Here is a 27,295-nt window from a genome sequence, read left to right as displayed (position 1 = left end):
GCTTGCATTTTCACTCAGTCTTTTTTCTCTTATTTTCATTTTATGTTGAGTTCTCAAAATACCTTACACTAAAAATAGTAGTCCCTTTCTCAAGGTGTGACTTGCATTTTCTTTTCCTGTCTTTTTTTTTTTTTTTTTTTTTTTTTTTTTGCTGGATAGAAATATGGATTGAACACTTCGGCACATTACAAATGATCTATATTGCCAGTCCTCATTTTTTTTTTTTTTTAATTTTAAGTTGGTGTCTCACTAAGTGCTGACTGACCTTGAATTGAAGCTAAGGTGATCCTGTTGTCTCACCCTCCCAGCTTTTGAGGATGACAGGCATGTCCACCCAGCTTGCATTTTCATTCACTGTGTTACTTTTATTTTTATCCACTGAACCAGGGATTTAATTGAGCAGAAGTTTATCAATTTAGTAACCTTTGTTTTCCTAGATTGCACTTTAGTGACAAATCTGGGAATGCTTTGCTTAACACTAGGTTCCCAGGATTTCCCCGTTTTGCTTAGCTATATTTTTATAAATGGTATGGTTTAGATCTATAGTATCCCCCAAACCTCAGGTGTCTGTGCTGCAGTGTTAAGAGGTGAAAAAAACTAGATTACAGGGATTCTAATCTCCTCAGTTGATTAACCCACATAATGGGTTAATAGTTTGGATGGCGCAGGTTGGGTTACAGCTCAGTGTTATAGCATCTGCATAGCATAAGCGAGGTCTTGGAGTCCAGTCCCACTGTGGGCAAAAATCTATAAATTATGACTTGAATGGACTTGCTGGGAGGTGTTGGAAATGAGAAGCAAGTTGTGTTTGGCTAGGGGAATTGGGTCACAGTGTGTGGCTTGGGGGAACTGTAAGGCCCTGACCGCCTGTCTGTATATCCCTGCCTTCTGGTTGCAAGCCTGAGCACCATTTCTCTTTCCTGCCCATTCTGTATGAGGTTTCTTCAGCAGAGTTGGCCAACCACACTGTGACATCATGAGTCCAATAAACCCTGGCTTCTCAGAGGTGCCCTAGGCAGGTGTGGTGGTCACAGTGGAGTAGGGCTGACCAACACACTGTGCATCTCACAAGGCTGTGCTTTCCCCCAGGTCCATGGCCCACTTTAATTTTTGTATAAGTTTGAAGCATAGAGCATTTCCTCTTTCCAGTGATGTTACCTGATTTCCTATTCTACTGTGGACCAAGCTGCCCTTCTTCCACTGAATTGCTCCCTTGGCCTTGTGCAGACTCAGCTGGCCCATTTCTATGGCCCCCTCCTGGGGCTCTGTTCCAGTCTGTTGAATGTGTGTCCCTCCCTCTGTCCACCCTCACCATTGTTCTTTCTGACTGTGGTCATGCAATGGGTCTGGAAGTCTAATGGACAAGCTCCTCCAGCTCATTCTTGTTTCAAACTCTTTCAGCTGTTGGTGTTCTGCCTTTCAATACAAGTTGAGAGTGACCTTATTTATGTCTAAGAAAGACTTGATGTGATATTGACAGAAATTTCCTTGCTTGGGGTTTCCTGGTTCTAAAATTTTGTCTACATCAGATGGTGATGTGGGTTTTCCCTCATTCATCAAATGAATAAACTGAAGGGGAGGACAGCCTGTTGTCTGAACAAGCACTTGTGTTTACTGGGTGTTTTCTTCCTGCTGATATACCCTAGTCCCTTCTCACATAATTCTCCAAATGGCAACACCTTTCAGAATGAAGTGGTAAGGAGACTTTCCAGTGAAGGTGAACAGAGGATAGACCAACAGCAACCTGCCCTGTGGAGGGGCCAGAAGAAGTCTGTGTTTAGAAAGCAGTGTTGAGAGGAGGGGCTGGGGCCTTCATCTTTTTAACAATAATCTCATTGTCATTCAGAAGACTGGTAGAAAAGGAAACTCTGAGATTTGGCTGTGAAGATGAATAGGAAACTGGGCCATAGCTGGAGAGGACCCACTATATCAAGTCAAGCCTCTTGTTGTTTACTCCAAAATAGGAGAGTTTTGGTGCCCTGAGCATCCTGAAGGTTCCACACTCACCAGCATTAATTTCTTTACCCATGAGAAACTTTTAAATGCCTGGAATGGTGGCCACAACTATCATCCCAACAATTCAGAAGGCTGAGGCAGAAGGATCACAAACTCCAGGCCAGCCTGTGCAACTTAGTGAGACCTTGTCTCAAAATAAAATTATGAAGAAAAATCTTTAAAATAATAAGTAAATTTCTTACCTATTCTTACATCTTCTGGTGGGACTCAGTCCCAGAGGAGACACTGGTTCATCCTGCGAAGTTGCCAAGAAGGCAGTGAGCCAGGTGTCCTGGAATACTACAAGCATGACCATTCTAAGAAGCCCTTGCAGATCATCAGCCTGGATCTCTGTGAGCAGGTACAGGGAAACATGACCTTTCACAAGAAGGGGCTGCAATGTGGCTTCATGTTCAAAATCAAGATCAAAAAGTGCACTTTCTACCTGGTGGCTGAGACAAAGGAGGATACGTATAAGTGGGTGCAGAACATCTGACAGGTCTGTAGCTTCCAGCATGAGGTGGAGAGCACAGGTACACAGACACCCATCTTCCCTGGAGGCTGATATGACCTCAGGTCCCTTTTTTTGGTAGAGCAGGTGCCAGCCATGGCCAGGTGTCAGGAGGACCCCTGGCCCTCCTTGTGCTCAAATGGGAATCCAAGAAATGAGGGTAATAATGAAGCAGAATGTGCTGCGTAACCTGTCCTCAGACCCCTGAACCCACCCCTATCTGCCAATGTGCCACCTTCTCCCTCTCTCAGCTCACACATGGTGATTGTCTGCATCCTGAGGGGGAGACCTCCTGGGTCCTCCTCCATCCAGCCTGTGCAGTTAGGCTTGGCCTCAGTCCTCTGTGATTAGGTTGATGAACAATCCAGGGCTCCTCCACATTCACGCAGGAGAAGACAGGTCGGGGAGGTACTAATTGACTTTGGTTTTTGACTCAGCTTTCATTTGGAGTGGTCAGCCAATCTGGATTTTATTATGAAATTTAGAAAACTGTGCAAATGTACCAAAATAAAAGGAATTTTACATTTTGAAATAGTGACAATTAAGGCACATAAATTTTTAACAATTTTTTTTAAAAAGATGTTATTTGGGTAATAAGTATCCCACCAGGTTTACGTACCCAGGACTTGGGACTGGTTGGTGAGCTGTGCCATTTGGTGCCACACCAGCCCCTGCTGCTTGCACTCCTTAGGTACTGTAAGTTCTGAATAGAGGGCACCGTGTTTTCACATTACACCAGGCCCTAGAATGTTTGTAGCCAGGTGGGTCTTGGGTGAAGTACTGCTTTGCAGCTATGATTTTTGTCTTCTTGGGGGAATATTATGAGCCCATTTCTCTCACGCTTTGGGAAGAGTTGCTTAGCTTTTCAAAGTGAGTTTTAACTTGCCTTGTGTGCGCTCTCTGGTGTGAAGCTCCTTGGTTCTCCACGCATGTCTTCCAGCATGCTGTATATGATGATGCTGCAGATCTGAGCAGCTGATTCCAGAGTCTTTTTTTTTTTTTCTGGGCCCAGCATTGTGGGGGGACAGGCAGCAAGCCATACTGTCTTGTGGAGTTCATCAACATGCCAGGGACACTGACTTGGGTACCAAGTGCTGAGTGAGGAGAGGTTTAACACAATCAGGAAAATTGTTACTTGTTAGGGGCTGTTCCATGTTGGCGGTGCCGGGATGGCACCTGATCACATCGGCAGCGAGGAGGTTAATTGACATAAGCACACTCAGTTGATTTTCTCGTCTACGCATACAATGTATGCGCATGTGTTCTCCAGCACTAATTGCCTGCTCGGAGCGTCTCGCTTAATCTTTGCATAAGAGGTGTGGCCCTGCTCTCTGCGTCCTGGAGGTGATATAAGCATAGGCGGAGCAAGACAGAGAGACAGCAGCCATTAGAAGCAGCCAGAGGGAAAAACACGCGGCAGTAGCTATTAGGGACATATGCAACAGCAGCCATTAGCAGAGAAGCAGTAGCAGAAGACACGTGGCACAGCAGTAGCCAGAGAAGACATGCCACAGCAGCCATTAGCAAAAAAGCCAGAAGAAAGAACACAACAGCGAGTAGGGGCAGCGGTGGATGGCAGATCGTGGAACGGAGAACTGAGACGCATCACTAGGGTACCTTAGGTAGACGTACCCTTAGTTCACAGGATGCAGGACTTTAAGGTGTAGCAAGCCTCTTCTTCTAAGCTCTAAGAAAAGCCTGTCCTTCTTTCAAAATCTCTCTTAAGCAAAGTCTCTTTCTCTCTGATAAGCAAAGTCTCTCTCTCTCTCCTCTCAAAGCAAGTAAACCTCATTTCCTCTATCCTCTATAAACAAGCAACAAAGCAGTGCACTAAAGAGAAAGATGGAAGTGCCTCAGTTTCCACTCCACCACCCATAAGACCCGTGCAAGTTGTTGCTGCAGGCAGTAACAAATATTCATGGATTTTGGAACCCCAAAGAGCCAGCGACAGTTAGTGGAATAATTGAATAGTTTCTCAATATCTTTGTCTTCTGAAGAATGTGTTTCCTTAGGCCCTTGGATTCTTGTACATGAGGGATGTTCTCTTAGCTGTCTGGAGGTTCAGTTACTAGGTGGAGGACATTAGTTGCATGTGAGAGCTTCAGTACTGTGAGGTCATTCTGAAAAAAGATGCTTGCCTTCCTTCTCAGAGAGGAATGTAGTATATTTCAAGTTAGCAGCTTTCATACAAAGTGAACAGTTGCTACAAAAATCCTCCAGAAGGGCCAAAGTTTAGGGACTGGTGTTGTGGCTCAGTGGTGGAGAACTTTCATCTCCTGTAAGAGGCTCAGGGATTGATTCTCAGCACCACATATAAATTAATATAAAAATAAATAAATACACAAGTAAAATAAAGGTTCATTTACATCTACTACAATATTTTTGTAAAGAGTCAGAGATTATTCATTAGTCAGAGTCCACAGGTGAGCTGGGAGATATGAGAGAGCAAAGCGTCAGCATCTGTCAAATTTTCATGAAAGAGCCTGTTGCAGTAATGGATCTGTGGATTGTTTGTTTTTCTCATAAGGAAACAGCACTTCTTTTCTACCTAATACTGACACTTTGCAGAAGTGAAGATCTTTCTTTTGGCCTGGGCTGTGTTGGCACAGGCTCTCAGCTTTCATTGCCTAAAACTCCCTGAAGGCAATACCTTTCTGATGTCAGGCTGCTTGAGAGCCTTTGCACACCTTAGCTCAGGATCCAGCCCTGTCATAGGAGAGGAGATGCCTGTGTTCACAGCAGCCCTCCACAGCCACAGAAGGATGTGGCAGCAACTCTGCTTTGAGCTTCTGCCCTGAAAGCAGAGACATATTATAAATCCAACTAGCAAGTGACAATAGCTCAGAGCTAGTCAGCACTGACCCCAGGTAACACAGCTGGGTGAAGGCAGGATTCTGACTCATTCAGTTCTGATTTCTTGTTGTGATGCATAACCTCTTGGTCAAAGTTTCTGATTACTTCTCTAAATTGAATCAAATGCTTTCTGCTCTCACTCAGGGATTCATGGGTGAATCATGGAGTCTTTAAATTTGGTATCCCTGAATGATGGTTCTGTGGAGGGGAGACCCTGAATCTCTCAATCTCATGAGACACAGCCTGCCAGGCTCCCAGTAGGCATGACCTCTTACCTTCCTTTTATTAAGGAATTCATGGGACCCATCATAACACTTGTGTCTTTTTTTCAGTAAAAGAAATTTTGTGGAAGACATATATGGTTTTCTTCACAAAAATTCTGTGTTTTCTATTTTTGAGATGGACTTTCCAGGTTTTACCCAGGCTGGCCTGAGAATCTGGGCTCCAGCCCTTCCTTCACTTCAACCTCTCGAGTGCTGAGAAAAGAGGATATGCTGCCACATCCAGCTGACTCTCTTTTTAGCCTTTCTGTCCACCCTGGGTTTTTATTTCCTTTGGTACCTTTCAATTTCTCACCTAATCCACACAAACACACTCAGGTTAAAGCCTGCAGGATAAACACAAGACTGGGAGGTACACAGTTGGAATATTGACTTCAGGTTGCTCAAAACACCTTCCTGAGTGACAGCTCTTCCCTAAAGGGACTCATGGATGATGCTGGCAAAGGGGAAGACATTCCCAGAATAAATATGATGATTCTGTATCACTTATGAAATTTTTTTCTGGGATTGCTTTTGGAGGCTGCTTTGCTGTCCCTGGGGACTTGCAGTGGGTGGCAGGAGGAAACTAGGCCACATACATAACAGGACACATTACATGGCCTGGCTGATGAGGCCTATTCAGCAAAGTTGGCAGCAGAATGGGGGTCATCTATGCAAAAGGTCTGACTACAAACTACAGGAAGCCACATATCCTGGGGCTACTTGAGAGCAGCAAGAGATAGATAACCAGAGAGCCACACTGCTTTTCTAGAGGGCAAAGAAAAAGCAGGGGCATGTGAGGAGGGAATTTGCCATTGAGTGTGACCTCAGTGCTTAATATATGTCCATCCTCTGTTGACCCACTTCAGTACAGGAACATTTCCCACCTCTCTTTACTTTCCACCCACAAGTTCCATGAGATATATTTTAACAGCCAGTCAGGAACCCTGCTCCTCCAGAGCTGAACTGAACCTCTCACATCAGCAGCACTTCCAAAAATAAAGATGCTCCACCCTGCCACACCACAGTCAGCTTGCACTGCTGACAGGCAACCCCCCTAAGTGGGAGGAGGCACAGCCCACTTGGTCCTCCAGAGCACCATAGCAGCACCTCCACCTGTGTCCACATTTGGACCAGTGCATGAGCCATGGAGCACAGAGTGTAAGGTAGGCATGACCATTGTGCTGTGACCACACCAAGCAAGGGGATCCTTGGACACTTTGTAGAGCGGTAAGATTGGATAAGCATGGTCTCATGACCACACCATGCCAGGTGCCACTGTGCCCCTAATATAGATTTTTAAGATGAAACAAGCATAGTCTTGTAACCAGCCCTGCCCAGGGGCTCTTGTTTCCCTGCTTTACAGTTGTAAAGATGGCAGTGAGGAGGACCTTTCTTCAGGTAAGCAAACAACAGAAGGTGATCTAATGTAACCCCCACAGTCCTTGGCAGTAGCAAGTGATGATCAGGTTCCAGAGAAACTTCCCTTGTAAAAAAATCACAAACAGGCATCAGGCCTGGTGTTTCAGAACTGAACACAGACCTGCTGACTGGCCCTGTGTGCTGTGGAACCATGCTTGCCTTGCTTCTATTACAGAGCTGTGCCATTCCATGTGCTGACTGCTGTCCATGTGCTGTTCAGATGGGACTTGGTTAAAATTAAATGATATTTAAAATCCAGGGTCTCTCCAGGCACAATAGCATGTGTCTGATTTCCCAAAGGCTTAGGAGCTTGAAGTAGGGGGATGGCAGTTTGAAGTCAGCCTCAGCAACTTAGCAAGGCCTTAAGCAACTTAGTGAGACAATGTCTCAAAATAAAACACAAACACGGCTGGGAATTGTAGCTCTATTGTTATGCATCACTGGGCACAATCCATGTATTAATAAATAAAATACCATAACGTAAAATGACATAATATACCAACAAATAAAATAAAATCTAGAGCCTCAGCTGACCAGTCACACTTGAAGCACTCAGGGCCACATGAGGCTCGTCTCATCTTCATAGACACTCTGGAGCAGGGACTCAACCTGGAGCAGGCATCTGTTTTCCAGTCCCACCTGCCCCTCACAGGACTGTGCCTGTAGCCTGCACATCCTTACATTGCCTTTTATTCTCATTGTTTGGTCAATCAAAAGCATACAGCTGCTTGACCCTGCCCATGCTGGTTCTGTTTTATTCCCAGAGCCAGCAAATCACAAGTTATGCTCCTTATTAGTTATGATGGAAATACATAATCATGTTACAAAGATTATGGCAAATAGAGGTGACTGTCTTCATAATGTGTATGGGAATATTTTCAAACACAATCTCACTTTTGACAGCCAAACCCTGGACCTTGGTCTCACATTACACATAGCAGTGGCCAGGGTGGGACAGGATTTGCTACAGCTTGGGCTTTATTTGGGATTGCTGGCTTTCACAGCAGGGACTACAGCTCATATTAGGTCTCACTTTACTAATTTCTTATAATACAGGGGCTCACTGTTGCCAAGGCTGACCTGGGCTTTGCAGTTCTCCATCTCAGAGAGTGCAAAGGTAAGCATGACCATTGCCCTGTAATCACACAAAGCAAAGGGATCCTAGGCCCCACTTTTAGAGCTATAAGATTATATAAGCAATGTCCCATGACTACACCATTCCAGGTGCCATTGTGCTCCTACTATAGGCTTTAAGATGAAACAAGAATTGTCTTGCAGCCAGACCAGCCCAGGGGCTCCTGTGCCCCTGCTTTACAGTAGTAAAGATGGCAGTAAGGAAGACCTCTCTTCAGGTAAACAAACAGAAGGTGATCTAATGTAACCTTCACAGTCTTTGACAGTAGCAAGTAATAATCAGGTTCCAGAGAAACTTCCCTTGTGAAAAAGTAAGTGAATTATGAGTACAAATCACTGAGTCTGGCTCAGACCATATCCTTAAAGGCTTCCTGATTCAACAGAACAGCCCAACACCTTTATTCTGAGGTGCACACATCATCCTCTACCACTTACACAGAGAGGAACTGAGTCCAGGAAGAGAGGACCAGCAAGTCAATGCTGCTGGGCTAGGTTGCTGCAGGATTAAAGTCAGCTCCCTGATTCTTTGCAGTGGGTCAGTGGAGCTTCTGGTCAGACACAGTGGGATCCATTCAGGGTCTCCCATTGCCTGCCATCTTGTTCACTTTGGTAACTCCTTGACCTCCTGTCTACTCATTTTCAGAATGGGAACAGCTAATGCAAGACTTGCCAAGGAGCATCAATAGGTTCAGGACAGATCAGTCCTGTTTCCTGCTGTTTTCCTCAGGCTGTATCCCCTGCCCCTAGAGAATGTCAGGTCTTAAACTCACATTTCTCTACAAGGTACTTAACATTTATGCCTGGAAACTAATGTACACAATGTGCTCCTAATATTTTATGGCATGCTTCTTCTCACAGAGGCAGCTGGGAATCCTGAGATCCCATCTTCCCTGGGAGCTGCAGACACCACTCTTCATCATGCTGCAGATCACACCTGGCACAGAAGTCCCAGTACAGTGTTGGCACTGCACCACCTCACTCCTGAGACACTGCTCATGAGTCATAGAAGGGATGTTTTAGTGAACCTGCTGGATCCACTGCATCTGCTTCTTCTGTAAAACACTGTTCATCTTCCCAGCTGGAATTCATCTCCTCTCTGGATTACCACAGCCAGATTTCTTGAGAAAATAGGGATCAATCTCAAGGTCTTGTGAATACTATTCTAGCAGTCTCCTGTTGAGCCACACCACAGGTCCTTTTTTTTATTTCAGTAGAAAAGATGGTCTTTCTATGTTGCTGAAGCTGGCCTTGAACTGGAGATTCTCCTAACCCACCCCTTCAGGAGCTGAGAAAATAGTGTGAGTACCACTCTAGTCAATTGATATAATCTTTCTCCCTGGTATTATGGGTCTTGTTACAGTTGGTTCTGTGGGAAGATAGGACCCAGAACACATGATAAATAAATGATAGGTGGACAGGCCATGCCCTACAGAGAGTGTGGCAGAAGACCTGGAGCTACCTACAGTTGGGGCAAAATTGTGGGTCCACATTCTCAGTCTACAGGGTTAATGGATACACCAATGAGCTAGGAGATAAACAGGTAGTCTGCAAGGCTGTAAATTAAGAAAACACACCAGGAGATGAGTGGTTGGGAAGTTACTTTGGCTTTGAAAACCATATGTTGAGTGAAGACACAATGAAGCCAGAGCCAGAAAAAGCAAGACCTTGGAAAGCAAACTCTCTGAGTCAGTGCAGCAGTTCATACTGCTCCAGAACCCAGCGAGGAAACTTCCCTGATGGCAGGGGCAGATTCCAGGTATTGAAGAACAGGCACATGTGCAGGAGAGACACTAAATGTAGGCACCTCTATTTCATAAGTAAAATGTCACATCCCGAGGGGCATATTTTGGTGGTGAGCCATGTGTCACAGTGGGAGGCCCATGAAGAGTGCAGTGTGACCACAACCCACCTGTGTGTGTTAGGAACAGCAGGAGGCTGATCCCTGCCTGTCCCACAGATGTTTCTGTTGTGTTGTCCTGGGGCCTGTGACCTGGTGCTGCCTCCCTTACACTCATGTATGATCATGAAGAGTCTTGTTCTTGACATAGTGTGTTTTCTCTGATTCTGCTTTTTGAGAGCTGAAGAGCCCCCAGGTTCAGTAACCAAGCCACAAAGGAAAGTCTGTGACACAGATTAACTGCCACACACAGGGAAGAAGGAACAGGACATTTTCTTGCAGAAACAAAACTGTCCATTCTCCAAAGAATTGTGAAAATACAGAGTCCATACAACATGCCAGCCACAGCATTCAGGAGACAATCCACATTTTCTCAACATACAGAGAACAAGAGACTTATGCAAGGAACAGAGACCCACCTGAACTCAAAACACACTTTGGAGTTATCAGATACTGACTCTAAAGCCTTGTATAACAACACTTCACAGTGGAAAGGAAAACACTCATGAAATTAATGCAAAGTTGGAGAAACCCTCTGAAGTCTGCCTGTGTGAGGACCCTTCATAAATGTGAAAACAAAAACATTCTCAGGAGAAAGCAGAGGAGAATTTCCAGGATATATTCCTTGAAGGTATGGCCAGGGCATTCTTCAGGCAGAAGTAGGAGACCAGAAGGAAAGGTGAACCCCAGAAGTGTGCTTGTCACTAGAGTGAGAGCACCTGGTTCCCCCAGGTCATGCAACATATGTGGCCCATTATTCTGCATACAGGACCCCTGTAAAACTGAAAAGCATACACACCTTTTCTGTACCTCTTGAAGTAAATGCTGCATTCTTAGTATTCTTTACTTTTCATAAAAGTAATAGGTGAAAGGTTGGAACATATGAAAAATCCATGTATATTTTATTATATCTGGAAGGTACATATAAATGATGTTTACCTCTAGAGCCTGAATGTAATGCACCTGTGTCAATTTTGTTGAAATATTCACAAGTTTGAAAATCTAGGACTTAATGTATTAAAAGGTGTAGAAAAGGAAAATTTAAAAATTGTGTAGTGAGTCTTTCTCTGATTTCATTTCTCCTTAGCTCTCTTACCTTCCCTGCAAGGTGAGGTCCCTGTGACACATTGCTCATGTATCTCAGGTATATTTGTGTCAGTTCATTTTTTCAGTGCTGGGGAGTGAACATAAGGGTACTCTCCCATCAAGGCACACCCTAATCCTTCTTTTATCATTTTTTTTACCCTAGTATTCACTCTCACTGTTGTATACTGTATGAGTTTAAGCAAATGTAAAATGACTGTATCCACCATTGTGATATTACAGAATAGTTTTTTAATTAGGTTTTAAATTTGTTCTAATTAGTTGTACATGAGAGAAGAATGGAGTATTATTGACCAAAAACTTTGTACTTCACTTTTTCATTTTTTTCTTCTCTCTACCCACTGGCAACAACTGTTCTTTGTACTCTCTCCATAGGTTTCCTTTTCCATGATGTCACTTAGTTCCAATCATACAGCACATAGCCTATTCAGATTAGCTTCTTTCAATTTATCTGGTAATATGCATAATGCATGGAAGTTTTCTCTATTTAGGATTAACACCACACTGTATGCATATTCCATATAGTAGTTCCCTTTATCTGCAGTCTTACTTCCCATGATTTCAGTTACTTATATGGATAATTGCCTTCCAAAAATATGAAATGGAAATTTCCACAAATAAACTATTCACAAGTGTAAATTGTTTCTTACAGCAGAATGTCATAATAGTTTGTAATTAACTTGTTAATATCTTACTTTGCTTATGCTTTTGTTTGCTTCTGATACTTGTAATTTATTTTGATAGTCAAAATCTTTTACATAAAAGGAACTGCTATAAATAGACCATCACTAAAAGTGTGGATGGTGCTAAGGAAAGGAACCATTCTACCTATGATTATCGGCTTATTTTAATAGGATGCCTGTGGATTGTGAACTCACAAGTGATTGTCAGTCTCCTTCTCACCTTTAGGTACATTGGTATAGTTACAGAGGAATGGCGTTGAGTGTTTACACTCCCCAAGTCAGTTAGGCCCTGGTAAGACCCCCAAAAGTTAACTTCTGGTTAGTCTCTCCCACAGAAAGACTTTATTAAGAAGAAAAGAATGCTTTAGTATATTTCATGAAGGTCATTTTTTGCCACAGTCTGCCAGAACATGAGGATTTTTTCAAATGTTCACTACAGAAACCCGATTGAGTTCCTGGGGGTAAAACTTACAAAAATATTTCCATCTCCCATGACTATGACTCTTAGTGAGTTTTTATTTCTCATATGTGTACACATAGAGCCTCCAGATATACATCAATTACAGCTTAGATATTTCCTACCTAGGCATTACTTTCCATGAAGATTTCTCATTGTGGTTTTATGCCCTGGTAGGTTGTGATCTTCCTGTTCAACAATTTCTCCAATTTGGGGGGCTGTAGTTGGCCCTGTTATTTTCCTTTTCTTCTAAGACATATTCTTGATTTTTTAGAAGTGTGAGTAGAATTATTAGATACTTTATTATTACCTATATATTTTCAACATGCATAAATCTACAGCATTTTTATACACAAGTGATGAAACAGCTGAAAAAGAAATGAGGAAAACAACTCCATTTGCAATAGCCTCAAAAAATAAAATAAAATACTTGGGTATAAGTCTAACCAAAGAGGTAAAAGATCTCTACAATAAAAACTACAAAACACTGAAGAAAGAAATTAAGGAAGACCTTAGAAGATGGAAAGATCTCCCATGTTCTTGGATAGGAAGAATTAATATTGTCAAAATGGCCATACTACCAAAAGTGCTATACAGATTCAATGCAATTCCAATTAAAATCCCAATGACATACCTCACAGAAATAGAGCAAGCAATCATGAAATTCATCTGGAAGAATAAGAAACCCTGAATAGCTAAAGCAATCCTTAGCAGGAAGAATGAAAAAGGGGGTATCGCAATACCAGAACGTCAACTATACTACAAAGCAATAGTAACAAAACCAGTATGGTATTGGCACCAAAATACACAGGTAGATTAACGGTACAGAATAGAGGACATGGACACAAACCCAAATAAATAAAATTTTCTCATACTAGATAAAGGTGCCAAAAATATGCAATCGAGAAAAGGTAGCCTCTTCAACAAATGGTGCTGGGAAAACTGGAAATCCATACGCAACTGAATGAAATTAAACCCCTATCTCTCACCCTGTACATAACTCAACTCACAATGGATCAAGGACCTTGAAATCAGACTAGAGACCCTGCATCTCATAGAAGAAAAAGTAGGTCCAAATCTTCACCTTGTTGGCTTAGGATCAGAATTCCTTAACATGACTCCCATAGCACAAGAAATAAAAACAAGAATAAATAACTGGGATAGATTCAAACTAAAAAGCTTTCTCTCAGCAAAGGAAACTATCAGCAATGCGAAGAGAGAGCCTACAGAGTGGGAGAATATCTTTGCCTCTTATACTTCAGATAGAGCACTAATTTCCAGAATATATAAAGAACTCAAAAAACTCTACACCAAGAATACAAATAACCCATTCAACAAATGGGCTAAGAAAATGAACAGACACTTCACAGAAGATGTACAAGCAATCAACAGATATATGAAAAAATGTTCAATATCATTAGTAATAAGATATTGCAAATATCTTATACTGCAAATCAAAACTACACTAAGGTTCCATCTTACCCCAATTAGAATGGCGATTATCAAGAACACAAGCAACAATAGGTGTTGGAGAGGATATGGGGAAAAAGGTACACTCATACATTGCTGGTGGGACTGAAAATTAGTGCAGCCACTCTGAAAAGCAGTGTGGAGATTCCTTAGAAAACTTGGAATGGACCTACAATTTGACCCAGCTATCCCACTCCTCGGCGTATACCCAAAGGACTTAAAATCAGCACACTACAGTGGTACAGCCACATCAATGTTCATAGCAGCTCAATTCACAATAGCCAGACTATGGAACCAGCCTAGATGCCCTTCAATTGATGAATAGATAAAGAAACTGTCATATATATACAATGGAATATTACTCAGCTATGAAGAATAATAAAATTATGGCATTTGCAGGCAAATGGATGAAATTGGAGAATATCATGTTAAGTGAGATAAGCCAAACTCAAAAATGCAAAAGAGGGATCATCTCACTGATAAGCGGATGATGACACTTAATGGTGGGTGGGAGTGAGACAAGAATGGAGGAAAGAAGGACTGGATAGAGGGAAAAGAGAGGTGGGATGGCTGGGGGGGAAGGAAAAATATAATGGAATGAATCAAACATCATTACTCTATGTAAATTTATGAATATGCAAATGGTATGTTGTTACTCCATGTACAAACTGAAACAACATGTATCCCATTTGTTTACAATAAAAATAAATTTAAAAGAAGAAATAAAAATAAATTAAAAAAAGAAATAAAAATAAATAAATCTGGCAGGTAACAAGTTCAAGAGTCACAGCTCCATCTTAACAATAGTAAAATTTTGAGCAAACTGAAAAATGGAGATCAATGATTTGAGGTTGAGAATGTAGTTCAGTGTCAGTGTTTGCCTGGCATGTACAATATCCTGGTTTCCATCATTTTTAATTTGATCTTATTAGTTGTACATGATAAAAATGAATTTCAGCATATTATATATATGTGAAATAGAACTCATTCTTGTGGTTGTACATGATGTAGAATTACATTGGTTACATAATCATATATGCAAATATAAGAGCCCTTCTTTTTAAATTTTGACATAGAATCTCTAAGTTGCAGAAGCTGAACATGAGCTTGCAATCCCCCTGTCTTATCCTCCTGAATCCCTGGGGTTACAGGTATGGCCACCATGCCATGGGATTCTCATTTTGAGAGAGATTTCAGTGGCTTTCAATTTCTAAGCCACAGTTGTCTTTCAGCATGTAAATGTGGCACTCTATAGCCTCCTGACACCAGTTGATTCTGAGAGGCCATCAGTTTAAGTTTATTCTTCTTCCTCCTCCTGAATGTCTTTTACTTCTTTATAAAAAATAATCTGTTAAGGACACAACATAAATTTACCATTATAACCACCCACATCTGTTGATCTGGTGCCTGGGACAGTTGGAATTCAGAGGCCTAGGAACGCTAGTGACTCCTTGGGATAGACATGGAGCTCCCAACCATCAGGCTCATGTTGAAAGAAGATGGAGTTGGTCTGCACACCTACATGTCTTCCTTCTAGCAAGCTGCTGGCTTCTTCTCAATATGAGTTCCTGAGGTCTGAGGAGCTTCCACAGGGCAGATGTCCCATGGGTGGGCCTGAGCCTCATGGCACTCTAGTAACAACTGTCCACTTGTTATGCATTTGAGATCTCCTCAAATGCATCAAGACCCTGAGGCCTCCAGAAGCTGAGACTTTCTGCTGTGAATATTGTCTCCCTTTCTCCCAGATACAATCCTATAAGGAATCCTAACATAAAGGATGAAAAATAAGACCTTGGTTTTCAAACCTCACCCTCCAGTTCCTCAGAACACCAACACAGAACAGAATCCCTTGTGAAGCATAAGATGTCATTCTGGGGAGCCATGTGGACCCTAGCAATAGATAATTAGTGGTACTGACCAGGAGAGTGCACTTGGGAGGAACCTGACACAGACCCATCTCTTGGTTCCTCTTTACCACTTGACTGACTTTAAAAAATAATGATGAATACCTTTTCTATCCTGAATACTGTTCCAAAATGGGAATCTTGCTATAGATGTTTCCATTTTACATAAAGTTATTTCTCTGAATGCCTTTTGATAAGCTGTAACACATGGTAAAAAATAGATCTGTGGCTTGGTTCAGATGTCTCCGCCTAGCTTACAGAACCCTAGCCCATGAACTGGCTCCTGTGAACAACTTAGAGTGGTAGTAGGGCTTGCTGGCTGCTCTCTGACCCCACAGGATGCTGACAAATTTCTAGATTTGCTTTCCAATTTGTTTCTCCCTGGGGCCTTGGAATGAGAACAAGCAGACAGTGTGAGGGTCTAGCATACACCTACTGGAGTGCAGGAAAAATTGACCCCACTGAGCAAGAAGTCATGTTGGGGTATAGGGCAACCTGCTTTAGGGTATAGGGCAATCTGCAGGGGTGCAGGGAAGTCTGACTCACATACAGCATGCAGGCAGTGTGAGGGGCAGGGATAATCCTGCTAAGGTGCAGGGAATACTGACCAACAATGAAAGCAGGCAGTGAGTGGGTTTGGGCAAGAAAGCCAGGGTGCATGGAAGATGGACACTGCTGAGCAAGCAGGTACTGTAAGAGGCATGCAGACACCTGCTGGCGTGCAGGGAAGACTGACCCAGATGAGCAAACCACATGGGGTGGTGGGGACTGAAGCAAATACTGGGTGAGTGTACACCTTACAGATGCACTGGAGTCCAATTCAGGAGAAACGTCCAGCATGTTTTTTTTTTTTAATATTTTTGAGTCATAGATGAACACAACCTTTATTTTATTCATTTATTTTATGTGGTGCTGATGATTAAGCCCACTGCCTGTCACATGCTAGGTAAGCACTGAGCCCCAACCCTAGCTTATGTTCATCAGGTATTTAATCAGGTTTTGAGTTGTATACTAGGTTTAGTGAAAGTCACGTCTAGAAAATGCAGGTCCCAAGTTGCCAAGACTCGGCTAGCTTCTTCCACCCCAGCAGTGCATGGGGCTTCCACAACCCCAGCTTCCTTCCTGGGCTCAGCCCTGCCTTTTGTTTCTTCCTATTTCAGGAGTGACAACTTCTCTCAGGACTCAAGTGTCTTGTTCCTTTTGAGGAGCAAGATGTATACACAGAAGGTTGCAAAGAGTGGTGGGCTCTGTGTCTGCAAGATCTGGGGTTGAGAACAAGACCTCAGTATCCTGTCCCAGCCACACTAGCACAGCCCAGTGTTCAGAGGCCACAGCTACAACTTCCCACAGCACATGACCTCTAGGAGCCACACCACAGGCAGTCCCACAGACTCTGAGACAGGCAGGGAGGATCCATTCATCTTCATGCCCCACATGAAAACTCCACTCTCAGCCTTCGAGATCCCTAAGACATCAATGATGGATGAAAGCCACAGAACTGGGGCAGCAGCAGCTCCAGGGAACAAAGCCATGATAACCCCATGCCATCTCCACAAGCCAAGCCGGGCAGAAACGCCTCAACAGAGCTGCACTTCCCAGGACCCTGTGGTCAGGAAGGATAGATTAATCTCTTTTGCTGCCATGATGCCCTGCCACAGAGACTACCAAGCAGTGGACAGCAGCCACCATCACCAAGATCAGTGTCAAGGCCAGGGGAGAGGGAGGTAGCACAGAGACCTTACGGTTTGTTGGCCCTCATCACCCAGGCCCAAGCCAGATGTTAAGTCACTTTTGGTCACTGACCTTTGGGATGCAGGCATCTTCTGACACTACAGCTGTTTCTTGGAGAAGTTTGTGTTCACTGAGAGAGATGGACCCTCCTGGTTAACCATAGTACACTGTGTCAGAGGCTTTATTTTGGCCTAAACCATAGCATTTTGTTCACTTACAAATCAAACCAAATACTTAAAAGGAAATCTGCTTCAGTCCAAATTGCAGCCAAATCTAGAGGTACGAACACACTACTGAAAAAAATGAAATTAAGGCAATTTTCTAAGGCACATTGGCATCTCTGCTGTTGACGCCTGAAATGCCATTTGATGTCCTTCATTCCACTGTCCCTGAGTATATTCCAGCTCTGTGGGCCCCTCAACTGATTGAAGCAGGAAGTCTTAGTCCTTCCCATTGATACTACACCCCAGAACCTTCACAACCTTCTTTCATCCATTCTGCTGCTTAGGAAGTTGGGCAGGACAGAGCTGCATCTCCCTTTCATGTGATATCCAATATTAGGAGACATAAACAGCATACTCTGAGGCAGAGATGACTCAGCTGCATGGTCCTGGCATCTGTTTTGGAGCACTATGCTCATCTCCCTGTCCTTGAACTGAAGCATTTTCTTGAACTTGTTCCTGCCTTCCAGAACTTTCTTCCGATTGGGAATATAAAACTCACATATGTAAACCAGTGTCCACATTTTCATTGTGGCTTGTGGGGGCTGCTCAGTCCTCAAGTTGGCATTGCCCACTGTGCTGGTCAGGCTGGGTGACCAGGAAGGTAAGTTGAAAGGGAGGTGAATGAGAAAAGACTGAAGTCAAGGGGGCTCTGTAGACAACATATGGGGTAATCCCTGTGCCTAGGAGGGAATTCCAAGCTCTCTTTGAGCTGGGAAGTATTTGCCAGAATTAAACCCTGTGCTGGAGAACCAGAGCATATTTTCTGGAGGACTCATAAGACCCAGAGTGACTGTGGAGGGCATGGGAAATGTCCATGCAGTACCAGCTTATGTCATGTGGGACTGACATCCTTAGTCACAGGTTTCTTCCTTGAAGTCTGCAAGTACCCCCCCAAGGGACACACTGAATGCAGGAACATCTGCTGAGTTTAGGAGCCTGGGAGCCAGCTTTCACCAGGTGAGTGGATTTTGACTGCCTCTGTGGACACTTTGGACTGGTGTAGGGCACCACCCCATGAGCTATCAGTGAATCTTCAGTGATGGCAGCTCCTTTGAAGGATCCTTCCTTGTCTCTTACCTTAATTCAGGACCCCAGGTCAATGCAGGATCCCTAGTCTGGAAGAAATGAATGTGCTGAGGTGGAATGGTGCACAAGTTCCATTACTCACCTGATCGGCAGATCTGGGAAGCCTGGGTGGTGGTGTTCCCTGCAGCAGCCTCACCCACAGAGTCTCACCAAGAAGAATGGTGCAGCATGGGCTGAGCAGGTGCTAGCAGATGGGGGGTCAGAATAAGCACCCAGGCTATGTGTCAGGAGTCTGACCGGTAAACTGAGGACTGTGAAATGCAGCTTAGAAAACTTTCAGCTGTGTGCCTGACTGTGGAGCCAGGGATGAGCAGGCAGCTGAGGTATTTGCCTCCATTGTAAATTCTGACCTGAACTGAAAGCTTCTGGACATGCATCATGGACCCAGGCCCACATTCCAGGTTTAGAACTTCCCACAAGATACTTCTGTTCAGGTCTGAAATACTGACCTGGCAGTTAGGCTGGAGGCACATCCAACCCATGCAGTCTGCAGTCAGGACTGTCCTTACCCATTACAAAAATGGGTGGGGATGACCCAGCCACCATGAGCATTTTACACTAGACTTACCCCTGAGATAGTGGATTCCTGAAAATCTGGAAGAGGCCCACACATCTCTTTTCCATTGCCTTCCTGCCTGGTTTCTGCAGGCTCCATAGTCACAGTCTGGCCCACACAGTGGTGCCTAACTTGACTTGAATACAGATATATACACACTTCTTATTTCATCTGCTCATTGATGGCTCTTTCCTTCATTGTCCTCTTTTTAGCCAGAAGAAACAGGTGCTGGCCATCTGAATGAGGCTGGTCCTGATGATAACTACAGGCCCATGAGTACACTTCCCTCCAACCTGCTGGCTATGGAGAGAGCAGGTGGGAATACCCAGAATATCCATAACCCTGGGAGGTCAGGGAGCCCTCACTTTGTCCCTCCTACCTCCTCACCTGCAGCCCTTTCTTTACACAAATACCTTGTCAGAGGAGGTGAGATCCAGCCTCCTGCTGTGGACCACAGCCTCAAGCCTGGTCACAAAGGTAAGTTCTCTCTTTACCTGTCCTTTCTCTGGACAATATCCAGGCTCTGTTTGCTTTATTAGGTATCAGATAGATCCTGGGCTCTGAGTAAAGATATTGGGTATGTCTTCTTTCTTATCTGGGAAATGGGGAACTCCCTGCCCCTAGATGTTGGAAGGAGAGTCCCAGGGCAGAAACTGGGGCACTTCAGGTGTTTACCGCTGTCATATCTGGCCCTGTGTGGGCCAAGAGGAAGGGCTCCGAGGCCCAAGTCTGCACTGCTTGGTTCTGTAAACCAAGACCCATGTCAGGGCTCCAGGAGAGGAACAGTGATAGAAAGAGCATTGGATCTGGCTAACAGAGACTAAATCCCAGTGTGTGAAACTCAAGCTGCAGGGTCTGTGTAGCCACATCCCTCCACAGTGTCCTACCAGACTGCCCAGGAGTAGTGGGGAGTGTTACCAGTGATGAGCCCCAGATCAGAGGCAGCCTCTTGATTTACTTCATAATATCTTAAGCATGGGAAGAAAAACCTGTGCACAGAACATCTGTCCCATTTTGTATCCATGACATATGGTTACAATTGAAGTAGGAAAAACATATTTGTGAACATGAATAACAGTGTGAAATGGTGCCTCAGTTTCCCCATGTGAAGCTGAGGAGGCCATGAATTTCTTCCATGATCATGCTGTGTGTCTGCACTTGTGTGTTTGCTCTTTGTCATCACTGAGTTCCTTCTGTTCAAGCAAAGTCAGTCCCCCTGGGTCCAAGTGACAGTGTCCTTGGCCAGCCATCCTCCCAGTTGCCCAGGGCCATGTGAGCATCCATGTTTGGAGGGTTGGGGTAAGAGAGAGATGACTGGACTCTTTCTGATCTGGGGGTCAGGAGGGTTGGACAGGAACCACTGTTGCTTTTGGCTCATAGGCCTCCTGAGGCTGGGTACCATGGTTGGTGAAAGGGGACAGTTGCATCCTGGATTAGATCTTACTCTGGGGATGGCATAAAGCTAAGGCACGCTGGAGGTCAGAGCATGCACCTAAGATTCCTCATTCTTTCACATCAGCTGCACTGAAGTCTCCATCTCCTCTCAAAACCCGTGCCCCACCACACAGAGCACCACCAGCCGGCACCCAGGACACAGCAAGGGAATTCTCATCCTTGCTGTGAGCTTCCTATGGCCCACTACCTGCTCCCAGTGGTTCTGTTGCCTTGCCTTTACCCAGGCTTCCTTCCTCCCTTGGGATAGACTCCAGCTGAAATTTTATCCTGAGCACAGGGCCCCATCATTAGCTGTGGGGCAGGCATGCTTCCCAGGGAAGTCTCAAAGACTCCTGACTGTGGGGCAGGTGGCAGAACCACTGCCTTTCCAGGGTGGTGTTGGAAGCAGGGAGGCACAGGGTGCAGTCCACAGTATGTGGTGAACACAGGCAGGGCATGTCCTGAAATCCTGGCTTACAGGGCACAGCTACTCAGCACCTGGTTACAGAATATGGGCTCCATCTGTATCATTCCATGGGACTGCAGAATACTAGGGGGTCATTAGAGGAGTCCAGGCTGCTCCATTGTGACCACTCACTCCATCCACAGATAGGACTGTCTAGAGATCTACTTTAGAACTGCCACACAAACCCTAGAGACAATGCCCACAGACAACATGCTGCCTTTCTGTCTTTAAGACAGCAGGCAAGAAGCAGATGTGGGACCTCAGTTACATACCTTTGTCACCATGGGTAGGTCACTACACCTCTCTGAACCAGGCTATCCATGTTTTAAACTGTAGATACTGCTCTTGCAGAGCCACACTGGGAGCCTTGTGGATGGGCAGTGCTTGTACCACTGTGTTCGCTGACTGCATTTTTTCTTGTGAGAGCAGAACCCAGGGACAGCAGCCTAACATTAACTCTAATGCTAACTCTCCTCTCTGTGGCACCAGCAGCCCAGTCCATGAGAAGAGTCATGTTAGTGTTTATTGTGTGGCTCTGGATTTTCAGCTAAGCTCCCAGAGTTCCCTCCACAAAGTGCCTGGGGGGAAACGGCTTCAGGAAAATCAGCTTTCTGCCTCACTCCCTGCAACTCAGCAGTGGAAACTTAACCCTGCTTTAGCTGGTGAACCCCTCATCGCACAGGGTGCCTCTCTCTGCACAGCCTGACATGACTGGAGAAGCCCAACTAGTTCAGGGTTATGGAATCAGGAACAATTGGAGCCCAAGTCTTCTACATCTTGGTCTGAGGAACATCTACTGTGGGGCAGGTTTTCAGATACAAGGGCCTACAGAAGAGTCCAGCCAGCCTCAACTGGAGGATGGAGCTGTGTCTTTCAGAGTTGAGGGCTCTCCAGGGAACCCACATAAAGCCTGTGGCCCACACTCCTTGTCTCCTCCCTGAGGATGAGTTGTGGAGAGACAGGCTTGGGCTCATGTCCACATCTTCAGAGTACAGACAGTTCCTACACCCTGAACTTCCTACCGGTGGATGATAGGGGTATACATGGAGGTAGGGCTCATCCAAACACCCAGGAAATAGGCTGGGTTGCTATAGCAGGGACCTCAGGTGACTCAAAGGGCCTGTCACCTCCAAGATGGGGACAGTGTGCTGGAAGTCAGGCTCAATCCCATTCTCAGAAGAGGGCTCCAGGGAGAGTTAGGCCACCTCCTGTCCCTTTCAGCGGGGACTGCCTTGTTTCTCCCCTCGCTAACTGGCTAGTGACTCAGCCACTTTCTCCTCAGACATCCAGGTAATCTGTTGCTTCTGAAGAGGACAATTATGTTGAGGTAGACTGAGAGAAGACGCAGGCCTTGAAGTGCACCATGCAGGAGTGAGCAGCCATGGGACAGTACCCAGCCTCTGCCAAGGGCAGCAAGCCATGACACAGTCCCAGAGTTACTACTCCCACCTGCTCCTTTGCCTTCCACTCACCTCCTGCCCACTCAGCATCAACTTCAGGGACTTGAGCCCTTGACTGTGAGGTGAGGGCTGACTCAGGTGCTTCCTTGATCACCCAGGACCCCTGTGACACAGTTCTTCCTTGGCCTCTCAAGACAGTTGTGATTTCTATCAGCAAAACCAAACATCTACCATAATAAGGACAAGTGTTTACCAAAGTGCAACTACCATCCTCCTGACCTGAGTATTGAGAAAGAACAAGTCTCAGTCTTTTCTGTCAAACCAGAGAAATCTCCATGTTAACCCCTCACTTCCTGACTTCCCTTTTCCTACAGTAGATGACTTTCTACATCTGCAATTCCTCAACCTTCCCTTCTTCAGTATGTGTTCATGAACAAAAATGTGTGGTCACTCTGACCAGAGGGCAGCAGACAAGTATTACTTGCATCAGGGATCAAGACACCAGCAGATGACCTTCTCGGTATGCTTGCTTTCAGTTTTGATTGCCATGTACCCTTCTGCATGAAAAAGTAAAGTTCTTATCCTGCTGACTTAGCTGATTAGTCTGAGTGTTTTTTTTTTTTTTTTTTTTTCACCTTCTTTGGTGACCAGGAACCACATGTCAGATATTTCCAACATGGTTCTAGGCTCTGGGCCAGGCTATACACCCAATTTCTCTCTCTGCATCGGCCCTCTTTTCTCAGTCTTCAGTACGAATAGGACAAATTTTTCCTCTGGCTTTCAAGCAAGGACCTGCAGACCACATCAGTATGAAATTTTCATCCCAGTTGTTAGTGAGGACATTCAGGGCTGCCCATGCATGGAACAGTTTACAATGGAGCAGGAGGGAAAAGGACAGTATCCCAGAATGGCAGGAGTAGCTGACACCCACAAAGTTTCTTTCAATCCAAAGCCATGGCAGGGTAGTAGCATCACAAGTCAACAGGAGGACAGTCAGGAGGTAAGAACAGCCATGGCACATAGCTCAGAGCAAAGCTCCAGACATAGGTTAGTCCAGACCTTTGGAATTGCCTATCTTCTGGTCCTGGTAGGCTGTTCTTTTCCCAACCCTTTGGGGCCCCAACCCATCTGTAGCATCAAATTGCCAGCATCGTGGTCTGTGGGAGGGAGCATGTGGATGGAGCTGATGCAGTACTGGGGACCAGGGACAGCAGAGCATGTAGGGCAAGCAGTGCAGCAAAGGCCTCCTGCTGGGCTGTGAGACAGGTGAGGCTACATAGCAGATGCAGGCACACTGCCTCAGGGTTGGTAGAAGCTGAGTATGGTGTAGGGTGGAGCAGAGGGAAGGAGTGACAAGTACAGGGAACCATGTGTGTGCAGCAATGGGACCAGAGATCAGGCACAGCTGTTGTCAGGAATTGGGTTCACCCCAGGGTGTGGACCAGTGCTTCTCATCTCATCTCACCTCCATTGAGCCCATCATTCCTGGTGCCACACTGGACTTGGTCCACCTCTCCTTCTTGCAAGGTCATTCAACTTCAGGCCTCATCTGAGGATCTTCCTCTCAGCTTATGAGGGAATCTTCTTTGTTCTCATTGAGTTTCTGACTAGTATGCTGCAAATGTGTCCAGATATTGATGCCCTCTATCCCCTACTGATACTTCTGGTCCCAAGGTGCCATGAATATCCACCTGTTCTCAGCACATCAGGAGGGGAAGGAAACTAGTCTCAGCTCCTGAATGGAATCAAGTGGATCATGTTTTTCTGGTGACTTATCACATTGGCCAGGAGCATTCAGGGAATGGTAGACCATTACAAATGCTACCCAGAAAGTTCTGCTGACCTTATCAGGGGGACTGAAAGTGGCATCCACACTCACTGGTTACCATTGTGGGTGAGGCTGAGTGGTGATGGTGCCATATGTGGCTCACAAATGCTCAAAAGGGTATTACTTCAGTGAAGGGACTCAATTGAACCAAACCAACTCCACCGTAAGAAAGAGCCTCCATCTCAGTCAGGCCCCCAACTTCCCAAAAGAACAAAACAGCCTACTCCCAAACCAATCATAGTGCAAGAGGAAAATCCCTACAAGCTCAAAAGTTCCTGTTCTGAGATCATGCCCACCCCCTAACCTATCCCCTACCCCAGACCAATTATAGTGCAAGAGAATAGTCCCTATGAGCTCAGAAGTTCCTGTTCTGAGATCATGCTCCCTCCCTGACCTATCCCCAACAAGGAGAGGTATACCCTACATATGCTTACCCAATCCTGAAATGCTAAGAATGAAACCCCCTGCCTGTGGTCCCCAACTTTCTGCTTGTGGTTTTTTTCCTATAAAAAAGGAACCCTTGTAGGGGTCAGGGCTGCTCCTCCTCTGCCTGCTGAGTCAGTGCATTGGATGATGGTCCAAACTCGAGTCTGCTAATAAATGTTCTTTTTGTGCTTGCATTGGACTCTGGCTCCCTGGTGGTCTTTGTGGGACTCATCAACTTGGGCATTTCATGTGGGGGCTCTTCTGGAATCCCCCTCGACCCCACAGACCCTAGCCCAGAGGATTCTCAAGCAGTCAGTAAGTGTTTTATGAGTATTCCTTTACTTTTATTTCCTGGGCGCCCATCTCTGATCTGTAATCTGTGTGAGTGTAAATGGTTAGAGTGGACACGCTGAACAACCATGGTCACAGGGGATTGGAAGACATTCCAGTCCCCAGTGGTGAGGATTTAGGGCCTCACATTTGTTTGAGTGAGGACAAAGGGCTTCACATCTGTTTGAGTGAGGATGGAGGGCCTCACATTTGTTTAAATGAGTACAGTGAGTCTCAACTTTGGTCTTTTCTGTCATACTGCGGGTTGCTCCCATGTGGTGGCCCCAAGCCATCATTTTGGTTTTTGTTCATTTTTACATCTAAGAGAGGCAAATTTGCTGCCTGTGTTCTAAGTGTCGCCTGTTGTCTTTGTTATTAGTATCTGTGTGTGTGACCATGATGGACACTATGGGACAGTCAGCCTCTTCTCCAATGGACTGAATAATATCTCTTCATAAGGATGTGGAAACCAGAGCGTGAAACCTTTCTCTTGTGGTAAAAAGTCTAAACTCATTACCTTTTGCAGGACAGAATGGCCAACTTTTAATGTTGGGTGGCCTCCAGAAGGCATCTTAGACCTGACTATCATCAAGGACACTGAAGACATCATTTTCAAGCCTCACACGGGTCACCTGAATCAAGTGACTTACATTGTGGTTTGGCAGAACCTCATTGAAAACTCTCCTTCCTGGCTTAAACCTTTCTTACCTCAACAGGTTAGGGTCCTGGCAGTCACCAAGACAGACCCCTCTGCCAGAACCCCTTCTGCTCCTAAGCCTGAAATTTTCCAAGAAGAAACTCCTGCGGAAGACATCTTCACCTTTCCCCCTTGTGCTCCTAGACACTTACTGCCACCAGAAGCCCCCTTGGCCCCCCTAAAACACTCTCCTGAAGTTCCACCAACCAATACCAGAGGTAGATCAGTCCTCAGGACCCACAGTCATAGGGGAGAAACTCCCAAGACAGGGCCAACAATCTTCCCTCTCCAGGCAGTAGGACCAACCAACCAAAATTGTAACCAACCATACCACTATTGGCCCTTTGCCACTAGTGATCTTTATAATTGGAAGGCTCAAAATGTGCTATTTTCTGAAGACCCTAAACAGTTGATTAACCTTTTTGAAACTGTCCTTTGTACCCATCAGTTCACCTGGGATGATTGTGAGCAACTCTTACAGGTTCTCTTCACCACAGAAGAAAGAGACCACATCTAAAGGAAGGCCTGAAAACTAGTCCCGGGACCTACTGGAGAGCCAACTACCAAATGGGCTCTCATCAATGCAGCTTTCTCTTTGACCAAACCCAACTGGGATTATAATACAGCAGAAGATAAGAAGAGCCTCCTGGTGTATTGCCGGACAATGTTGGTGGATCTCAAGGTGGCTACACATCAGCCCACAAATTTGAGTAAGGTTTATGATATAGAGCAGGGAACTGAAGAAAGCCCAGCCATCTTTCTAAAAAGATTGCAGGAAGCTTTTAGAAGATAAACTCATTTTGATCCAGATTCACCGGACAGCGAAGTGGCAGTAAACTTAGCTTTCATTAATCAGTCAGTTCCAGACATTAAAAAGAAGCTGCAGAAACTGGAACGTTTGGGAGAAAAGAGTATAAGGAATCTGATTGTAGTGGCACAAAAAGTGTTTAATGAAAGGGACAGTGTAAAGGAAAAAGAAATCAAAAAGGAGTGGTGGAGGAATCAACACCTCGCCAGCATCCTGCTGGCTGCAACCGCGGAGCCAGATGAATGCTGGCAGCAGCTATAACACCTGGTGTCCAAAGAAGAAGATGACAAGCAAATTAAAGGTAATAAAGAAAGACCCCAGTTGGGGAAGAATCAATGTGCTTACTGTAAAGAGGAAGGTCATTGGGCTAAAGAGTGTCCCCAGAAGGCAGGACGTAGAGGGACCAAAGTACTCAGTACCCGAGATATGGACAGTGACTAGGGGGGATGGGGTTAAGTCCTTCTCCTCAAGCCCAAGGTGACCTTAAAAATGGAGGGGAAACCAATTGACTTTATGATTGACACTGGAGCCTAAAACTTGGTTCTACTTCAGGCTAATGGAACTATAATGAGCAGAACAACTTGGATCCAAGAAGCCACGTGAGTCAAGCCTTATTCAT

The 27,295-nt window shown here is 45.0% G+C and overlaps 1 pseudogene across 1 annotated transcript in view; it reads left to right on the top strand.

Annotated features, from left to right (window-relative positions):
* The window catches only part of LOC306652866 (chromodomain-helicase-DNA-binding protein 1-like), a 91,481-nt pseudogene extending 64,544 nt beyond the window's left edge, over nucleotides 1-26,937 (top strand). Inside the window, exons 16-22 of the transcript in view lie at nucleotides 2,228-2,356; nucleotides 8,098-8,158; nucleotides 8,289-8,393; nucleotides 17,349-17,433; nucleotides 25,698-26,086; nucleotides 26,456-26,578; nucleotides 26,678-26,937. The product of the transcript in view is annotated as a chromodomain-helicase-DNA-binding protein 1-like (transcript). The remainder of the gene's footprint in view (nucleotides 1-2,227; nucleotides 2,357-8,097; nucleotides 8,159-8,288; nucleotides 8,394-17,348; nucleotides 17,434-25,697; nucleotides 26,087-26,455; nucleotides 26,579-26,677) is intronic.
* The last annotated feature ends 358 nt before the right edge of the window (nucleotides 26,938-27,295 follow it).

This window comes from Sciurus vulgaris (genome assembly GCF_902686455.1).
Source record: "Sciurus vulgaris genome assembly, contig: HiC_scaffold_625_arrow_ctg1, whole genome shotgun sequence".
Classification (NCBI taxonomy): domain Eukaryota; kingdom Metazoa; phylum Chordata; class Mammalia; order Rodentia; family Sciuridae; genus Sciurus; species Sciurus vulgaris.
This window is presented reverse-complemented; position numbering and strand designations above follow the sequence as displayed.